Below are 10,273 nucleotides of genomic sequence, written 5' to 3'. Positions count from 1 at the left end.
GTCAGCCGACCCTGCGCTCTAGCTATGCTGGTGCTGGTCTGGCCGGATGAGGCCTGTGGCCCTACCTCTTACAATCTTCTAATAGCCACATTCTATGGTACATTTAGAAATAGTCTAACCCATATTTAGTTGTTTCACTATTGATAAATATTTAAATGAATTAATATTTTTTATATTTATTTTATTTCTTTTCTTTTATTGAATACTTTATCTACATTTCAAATGTTATCCCCTTTCCCAGTTTCCCCTCTGGAAATGCTCTATCTCATCCCCCTTCATCCTGCTTCTATGAGGGCTCTTCCCCATCCACCCACTCACCCTCTCTTTCCTCCCTGTCCTGGCATTCCCATACACTAGGGCATGGAGCCTTCACAGGACCTAGGACCTCTTTTTCCATTGATGCCCAAACAAGGCCATCCTCTGCTACCCATGCAGCTAAAGCCATGGGTCATTCCACATGTACTCTTTGGTTGGTGGTTTAGTTCCTGAGAGCTATAGGGGGTCTGGCTGGTTGATATTGTTGCTCTTCTTATGGGGTTGCAAATCCCTTCATATCCTTTAGTCTTTTCTCTAACTCCTTCCTTAGGGACCCTGTGCTCAGTCAAATGATTGGCTGCGAGCATTCACCTCTATATTCGTCAGGCTCTGTCAAAGACTTTCAGGGGACAGCTCTACCAGGCTCCTGTCAGCATGTACTTCTTGGCATCCACAATAGTGTCTGAGTTTGATGTCTGTATATGGGATGCATCCTCAGATAGGGAAAGTCTCTGGATGGCCTTTCTTCAGTCTCTGCTTCACACTTTGTCTCTGTATTTCCTTCCATGAGTATTTTGTTACACCTTCTAAAAAGGACTGAAGCATGAACACTTTGGTCTTCCTTCTTCTTGAGCTTCATGTGTTCTGTGAATTGTATCTTAGGGATGCTGAGATTTTGGTGTAATATCCACTAATCAGTGGATGCATACCACATGTGTTCTTTTGTGATTGGGTTACCTCACTCAGGATAATATTTTCTAGATCCACTCATTTGCCTAAGAATTTCATTGTTTTCAATACCTAAGTAGTACTCCATTGTGTAGATGTACCACATTTTCTGTATCCATTCCTCTGTTGGAGGACATCTGAGTTCTTTCCAGTTTCTGGTTCTTATAAATAAGGCTGCTATGAACATAGTGGATCATGTGTCCTTATTACATATTGGAACATCTTCTGGGTATATGCCCAGGAGTGGTATAGCTGGGTCCTCAGGTAGTGCTATGTCCAATTTTCTGAGGAACCATCAGACTGATTTCCAGAGTGGTTGTACCAGATTGCAGTCACACCAGCAATGGAGAAGTATTCCTCTTTCACCACATCCTTGCAGCATCTGCTGTCACTGAGTTTTTGATCTTAGCCATTCTGACAGGGGTGAGGTATCCACCTCAGGGTTGTTTGCATTTGCCTGATGACTAAGGATGTTGAACATTTCTTTAGGTTCTTCTCCATTCAATATTCCTCAGTTGAGAATTCTTTGTTAACTCTGTACCCCATTTTTAATACAGTTATTTGAGTCTCTGGAGTATAACTTCTTGATTTATTTGTATATATTGGATATTAACCCTCTATCATATGTAGGATTGGTTAAGTATTTCCCCAATTTGTGGGTTGCCATTTTGTCCTATTGACAGTGTCCTTTGCCTTACAGAAGCTGTGCAATTTTATGAGGTCTCATTTGTCTATTTTTGATCTTACAGCACAAGCTGTTGGTGTTCTGTTCAAGAAAATTTCCCCTATGCCTGTGTGCTCGAGACTCTTTCTCACTTTCTTTTCTATAACTTTCAGTGTATCTGGTTTTATGTGGAGGTCCATGATGCACTTGGACTTGAGTTTTGTATGAGGAGATAAGAATGGATTGATTTGCATTCTTCTACATGCTGACCTCCAGTTGAACCACCACCATTTGTTGAAAATGCTGTCTTTTTTCCACTGGATGGTTTTAGCTCCTTTTTTAGAGATCAAGTGACCATAGGTGTGTGGGTTAATTTTCTGGGTCTTCAATTCTACATGCCTGTGTCTGTACCAATGTCATACAGTTTTTAATTACTATTTCTCTTTAATACAGCTTGAGGTCAGAGGTGGTAATTCCCCCCAGAAATTCTTTTATTGTTGAGAATAGTTTTTCCTATCCTGGGTTTTTTGTTATTCCAAATGTATTTGCAAATTGCTCTTTCTAACTCTATGAAGAATTGTTTTGCCCAATTAATTAATAATATCCACTACTGGAGTGCTTCCCATTAATAATTTCTTATACTGTAAAGTAGCCCTTATTTTTTTTTTTAGAAACAGAACAAAATCTGATACTAGGAATATTTTTTAAGCAGGTAAAATTTAGTGGATATAGCTAACACTCACCCTCCTAAAAATGTAAACATTTTACTGACTGCATTTAATATTTTAAGAATATCAGAACACAATTTTACCATTACAATATATTTTAAAATGTTCTTTTTTTGTTTTTTTTTATGCTCTAGAGATTTTCTCTGAAAATAAAATTGGGTTTATAATCACATCTCAGTGCCCCCCAGTAAGATGCTGGTGAATGCTCAACTCTTTACTCTATGTTATTTAGTTTAGTTTTGGGTTCTTTTAAGTTTAATTTGCTTATTTTCTAATTTTATGTTGTTCTGTTATCTGTTTACCAATTAGTTCATGTGTTATGGTAAGTTCTAGGTGTGCCCTTCCTCTCCTGTTTTATTTTATGTGTTTGCTATGATCCTATCTCCTACCTATTCCTTTACACACACAAACCAATCATTCCAAATCCACTTTGTGTTTTTCTCAGTTCTAGGGACATGGAAATGGTTGAGGTTCTCAGGAAGGCCACATTTTAACAGCTAAAGAGAGATACCACAGAAACAAACTGAGCATACAGCAACAAATCCCAAGGAAATCAAGTGAGGGGAGGAATCTGGCTTCAGGCAGAAGTGGAAAGCATTTGTAACCTCAAGGAAGTTTCAGTGGAAAGGTGTGGCCTGAAGAAAGAATGTGGAAATATATATCAGAGAGAGCATGGGACCAGAGGAATTAATGAAACCTTCGTATACCTTCAAAGGATTTCATTATGAACATATTTTAACACTTATTTATTGAATTTTGGTTACTAGAGAAAGATCATCTTTTTAGGAAGATACCTTGAAATGAAAATGTCAAAACAAAGCAAAACAAAAAGGATTTTGAAGTATGAAAAGAAAGGGTAAAAAGATATAATTATAATTTCAATAATAGAATCACTGCCTGCTAATGGTGCTGTCGACTATTGCGACAGAGACCAAGACAGAAAGATACAGAGACAGAGAAAGACTGAGGGGGGGATCAAGAGAGATATACATATACACACATATACAGAGAGACAGAGACACACACACAGAAAGAGAGAGAGACACAGAGAGAAACCCATAGGGAGCATATCCTCTCCTCAGTACTGTGAACTCACCAGTACTTTAAAAATCTCTGATATTTAAAATTCATAATGAGGCTTAAGGACACCGAGTGAAATATTAATAAATTGAGTCATTGAAAATCAGTGGAAAGAAATAAAACCAAGAGGTGTTTTATAAATGCCCTGATGGAATTAATAATAAAAAAATTAAATTGGTATTTCTCTTTTAACAGACTATTAAGGAAAAATTGTCATCTTCAGCTTCGTGTCCAGATGAGCTTCTGGTAAATTCCCCTACTGCACCTTCATTACTGCAGATGGTTTCCTGTCAGAGGATGGTGTAAATTAGCAGCCTGATGTCCTAAGACTGGGTTAAGCTGTGTGTTTTAGACTGAGTAGAATTTATGGTATAAAAATTCCAATGCTTAAGCAATCATAAAAATATTCCCTTTTCTGAAGCCAATTTGACATTAACACTTGGCCTAGCATCTAGCCTGTCATGTCTTCCCTTGTAATCAGAAGGACATGTGTTCTTTATCACAGAAAAGCACAGGCAGTTTGTAATCTTTTGCATGAAAAGAATCTTGTAATAAGATGGGGAAAGAGGTTAAGAAAACAATAGATGTGTAAATGTCATTGGAGAGTGTACATCTGCAAACCATTCCCTCCTGAAATGCTGGAAAGATCGCAATAGAAATACTACTCCATCACATGGTCCCCTTTGTCTAGCTCTTCTGTTGTCTGGAGTCTCGTGAGATGAAATGTACACGCTGAAACGGCATCACTTATGAACCACAGAGGGAGAATATTACACCGTTTTGTGGCCCTGTTTGCTCTATTTTAGCCCCTGGTATTTTCTTCTGCAGGTGCCAGGTCTGGATCAGGGATGAAGTGCAAAGTTAAAACCAAAGCAATTGTGCACACAGGTGGTTAGACCAGTATATGAAAACCAGAAGAATGCATTGTATTAGAATGTGTCTAGAAAGTACTAGGAGAAATTTCCAGGATGCTATGATGCCAGCACAAATAGTTGTGACTTCTTCACATACACTTGTCCCTTCCACATTTCTTCTCTTCTACACAAACATGTTGCTATCTTTTCTCTAGTTTATTATAGGTCAGGAATAAAAAAAAAAAACTATTGTGAGTTTAAAAAAATGTAGTCTAAACATCTATATTGAAAATGGCAATGATCAAATTAAAGTGATTATCTAAATACATATATACACCCACGCTTTGAGAGAGAAGGAGAGGGAGGGGGAGGGGAAGGGGAGGGGGATGGAGAGAGGGAGAGGGAGAGGGAGAGGAAGAGGACAGATGTCATCTTTCTGTTGGAGAACTGGTTCCCAAGACTCCCTGCAGACACTAAAATCCCCAGTTTTGAATGTCCCAAATCTACATTAATATTTAAATGTAATTTCTTTTGTTAGACTTGAAGATGACTGTAATTCTTGATATTCAAGAGGATATTGACATAGGGAACTACCAGTGGGCTGATGGGCAATGGAAATCTAAACATTATAGATAAATGAGACTTGTCATTTAAACAGGATATCAATAGACACAGGAACAAAATGAATGCCAGAAGGATTCACCAGATCCACCAGACTATGGACTTATCAATCATCAAGTCAAGGCCTTGATGGAGCCAAATGAAGTGTGTGGTGAATTTTATGTTCAGGTATCTCTACTCTCTCAGTGGACTTGCATTTTTTTTCTCTATTTTTAAATAAGGAGAAGTTTGATTCCCAGGTTTTAGCTCTGCGGAGTCCCACCAGCTTCACTAAGATCAATTTTTATATCAAAGGGAGCTGCCATTCTTATTGAATAATGTCTCAGATATTGATCTACACATAGAGCTGGGCTGTTTTCCTCAAACTAATGCATAACTGCAAATGTCTAGGAGAAGTGCATGAGTGGTTTCTGACTGTATCCTGGTATTAGGCTTTGCCTGGGTCAGAGCTGTAATCTGTTTGGAGCCCAGTGGATAAAGATGAAGGCATCCCTATGCTAGTCTCTAAGTTTTAACACAGTTTTTTGTTGTTGTTGTTTTTTTTTTTTTTTTTCCTGCAGCACCTGGAAGTATCTTGGCAGTTTTTTCTTCTGTGGAATGTTTCCTGACATCCATTTGGAGGTCACTAAGAATATGTATGTGAATGGAAGAAATAATTGGCACATATGGAGAATGGAAAAGATAAGTAGCAGAAATTCAAGACTATTTTCCATTTGGAAAGAACAACTTTTGCCATCAAATAGATTTGGCCACATATTTCTGGTTGGTTCCTGCTGACTTGTCTTTGTTTATGTTGAAGAAAATATGGGACGAGTTACTCAATTAGCTAGAAGACCACTGAGCACAGGCCTCAGATTTCTATTGTCTATAAATATTTATCATGCACAGGCAGTATTTTAAGAACTGGAGAATACGGCATCTGAGGTAGTCTGCTGTTATACTTAGAGGATTTGAAAGTAACATGCACCAGGTTCACAGGGATGGATGACTGCAAAGTAGACCAGAAACTACAGAGTTGTAGGCAGCATGAGATGCTTGAGAAGCTTGCTGCTGGGAACAAAGGCTTTGGAAATTGACTAGGGACAAGAATGGGGACATTGATAGAAGGGCAGTCAAAATGAGCTCGGTGACCTTTCCTCTAGAGCAGCTTGTTGCGACTTCCCATTGTTGAAGGCATATGTAACCTATTTTGTCTTCATTTCAGATGTAGATATTCTTTTTTTCTCTCTTTCCTAGGCTCACTTCTACACATTGGGAATCATCACAATTTATTTTTCATAAAGATGTATTTTTGCAGGATCTCACTGAGATGAATGTTACTGGAATTCTTGAAATGGAGTATCAGATGGGGCCAGAATTGTGTGTGTGTGTGTGTGTTATAGTGGATACTCATTGCCTCTTTTTTCCTCACACAGGATTCCTTACTTTTATACCCTCAATACTGGTATACTCGTACTACAAGTACAGAAATATCATAACCCCGGGGAAGCTATCTTGAGACATGTAGGACTGACTGGGTTTAAAGAGATGTCCCTGTGTTGCCAGGTGTGTAGATTTTGCAGGATGCTTGACCTCTGTAGGACTCAAAAACACAAACCTCAGAAAGAGAATTCTCTGCCTTCTCACATCTCTACAATGAAGCAGTTACCAGATGATTATCAATGAATAATGGGGGAAAAGATCAAAAGGTTAGAGAGGGGGCATTTTAGACAATCTGGTAGCAGTAGATCTTGCTTTAACAGTTTAGTTATTATTACAGTGCTTTTCTTGCAGCCAATGAAGAGGTCAGCTGGTCGTGCATAGTACATCTTTGAGCAAGTTGCCAGGATCATCAATAACTACAATTTAAGCTGTTTCGCTGATGTTTTCTCAAGACATCCCTGCTACTCCTCAAAGCCTGCTTGATCTCCCTTCCTCCTTTCCCCTCCCCCCTTCCCCCTTCATTATCCCCCTCCTCCCTTTTGAAAAGTATCCTCGGAGGAAACTACTATTTATACTCAGTAGTGGTGGTGCTTTCTTTTCACAGCACAATTCAAGGTTTAATTCTCCTTCATATTAGACTAGACTTTGCTTCATGTGGAGAAGAAACAAACAAAGAGAATTATGGCTGATTCTCAAAGCTCCTTATCAGACAAAGTTCTGACTATGCCATCAGGAGGGATGAGTGCCATGCAGTCTGCCTCTCTCTCCCACTTTTATCATACAGAGTGGATAACAGAGAGTCCCAGAAGCACATGGAATGAAGTCAAAGATATACTGAAGGTTACACATATACATAGAGTCATGACTGGCCTCAGTTGTCAGCTTGACCTACCTGAGGAGAAAGAGCATAAATTCAGGCATTGCCACCAACTAATTGACCTATAGACATGGCTATGGACCACCTTTTCAATTGGCAGATGATGTAGAAGGGTACAGATTACTTTTTATAGAGCCATTCTTGGCTGGGTGGTCCTGGGTTGTATTTAAGAGAGCAGCTGAATAACATAGCAAGCCAGTAAACTGTGCTCCTCTGTGGACTTTGGCTCAGTTCTCATCTCTAGGTTACTGCCTTAAGTTCCTGCCTTGGCTTGCTTGAGCTTAGAAGACATGAATGTTGAAAGAAACTCAGACAATGGAGACCTTGCTCGTGATATTTAAGAGGGAAACAAAAACTGTTTGGTGCTGTTTATGTGAATCTGTGGAGGTGCAGTCTTCAGTATTTTACTAAGACAATCAATGCGGGTTATACAGACCTAAATATCATCTGTGATTAATAAGTGACCAGCATAATTGAGGTGAAATCTTCTGAGAAGTATTTCCCCAGAGTCAGGACACAGAAGCTGTGGTCCATTAGAGGCCAAGGCTGCACAGAAATCTGGCAACTAACTTGATAATATGTAAGAATCTCCCACATGGTACTGGTTTTGCTGGCTTGAATGGGTCATGAAGAGCAGTTGAGGGTTGCCAATGGCTGTCAAGGTTGGAGTGAACTTGGAGAGAGGCCAGGAGAAGAAGTAGCCCAGATGCAGTGAAAAACTCAAGATTAAAAAGGTCAACAAAAGAAGCTGGAAACGGACACCATGTAGTAGATTTGGAGTTCATGAAATAGCCAGGAGAGGTCACTGGGGAAGATGTAGTCTCAATTGTGACTTAGAACATACTTAATTAAAGAATTGCTTCCAGATCTCATTATATTTCATTTTGTCACATTTGGTTGTTATCCCTTAGAAGTCTGTTTTTTTTTTCTTTTTTTTTTAATATTTTTTATTACATATTTTCCTCAATTACATTTCCAATGCTATCCCAAAAGTCCCCCATAGCGCCCCCCACTTCCCTACCCACCCATTCCCATTCTTTTGGCCCTGGCATTCCCCTATATTGGGGCATATAAAGTTTGCAAGTCCAATGGGCCTCTCTTTCCAGTGATGGCCGACTAGGCCATCTTTCGATACATATGCAGCTAGAGACAAGAGCTCCGGGGTACTGGTTAGTTCATCATGTTGTTCCAACTATAGGGTTGCAGATCCCTTTAGCTCCTTGGGTACTTTCTCTAGCTTCTCCATTGGGAGCCCTGTGATGCATCCAATAGCTGACTGTGAGCATCCACTTCTGTGTTTGCTAGGCCCCGGCATAGTCTCACAAGAGACAGCTATATTTGGGTCCTTTCAGCAAAATCTTGCTAGTGTATGCAATGGTGTCAGCGTTTGGAAGCTGATTATGGGATGGATCCCTGGGTATGGCAGTCTCTAGATGGTCCATCCTTTCATCACAGCTCGAGTCTGTTTTTTTTTCTAATGAGAGACAAAAAGGGAATGGATCTGGGGAGGATGAGGAGAGGTGAGTAGGAATTGAGAGGAATGAAGAGCGGGAACTCCTACAGCCTCTGCTTTCAGTTCCTAACTTCAGATTCCTGTCTTAAGTTTTTGCATTATTCCCATAATGTACTGTAACCTATAAGCTGAATAAACCATTTATTTCACCAATTTAATTTTGTGGGTGTTTTAGCACAGCAACACAAAGTTAACTAGAAACAGTAGCATGTATCAAATACTCCCATCCAAAATCTAGAGTCAGTGTGCATTAACTTGTTTCAAACTAATACTAGCCTCATTTCATGAGCCAGAAATACTACACTGAGAATGATTCCATACATTTTCAGGAAGCCAATGTATAAGTCTGTATTCCTAAATTCTTTGATATATCACCTCCCATGTATTTTTGTGTATTTAGTTATGGTACCAATGTGATTAATAGCACTTCAAGGAACAGGTAAGAATAATTTACTTGAAGCAACACAATCTACAGGTTTTTCTTAACTCTAGGTTCTGAGATGACATTTTTGGTATAGCAAGGTTTCTGAGACACTGAATACAGTTAGCAATTCACTGAAGTTTCAACACAGTGAATGACTGCATGATTCTGCTGGTTTGCATACTCTGTATTAGTTACCTTTCTTTTGTGGTAAAACACTATGACAAAAGAAACTTGTGGAAGGAGAAGTTTTCCAGCTGGGTTTATGGTTTCAGGAGAGTCCCTAGTGGTGTGGGAGGCAGTAGGAGAGCAGAGCCGGAGGCTGGGAGACCACATCTTTAGCCACATACTGAAAGCAGAGGAAGCAAACTGGAAATACAGCAAGCCTATAAACTCTCAGATCTCACCTCAAATGATGTACTTCTTCCAGCAAAGCTATAACTCCCAAAACATTTACAAACAGCATGAACTGGGGACCAAGTGCTTCAATCATTGAGCCTCTGGAAAACAGTTCTCATTCAAATGACTACAGACATTAATTTCTGCAATTATCTCATCATCTATGATAACCAGCTTTCTTCTCCAGCTTTTAGTCATTTCAGAAATATTGCTTAGTGTGTGTCATCAATTATCATGTCATTAGCTTCTCCTTAACTTCTTTGTATCCTAAAGTCTGAGACAGTAGGAAAGGCTCCAGGTTAGCACATGGGGAATTAGCTTTCTTTCTGTTCTTCTGTGTTTAATCTTGTGAACTCTGGGCAAAGATTAGGGACTCAGGTAGAGACAGGAAATTGGACAAAGTATCTCCTACTCTGCTGACCTTAAGGTCATTGTGGGAGTGATATATTTTAAAAGAACATGATTTTGAAAAAGTGCAAAGGAGTTTGCAGCACAGTGCCCTTTCTTCACAAGGAGTTTCCAGGCCAGATCCCAAAGTCTTTATTTTCTTAGATCCTGTACACACTCAGTGTGGGATCCACAGACATGGAATCAATCAATTCCACTGAAGAGCATATTTGCTTCAGTCAAAGTTTCACAAAGAAGCACTATCTTTGATCAAAATCATAAGCTAAAGATCATATTAAAGGGTTTATGAATTATAGTGGCCA

Source organism: Mus caroli, chromosome 2 (genome assembly GCF_900094665.2).
Source record: "Mus caroli chromosome 2, CAROLI_EIJ_v1.1, whole genome shotgun sequence".
NCBI lineage: Eukaryota > Metazoa > Chordata > Mammalia > Rodentia > Muridae > Mus > Mus caroli.
This window is presented reverse-complemented; position numbering follows the sequence as displayed.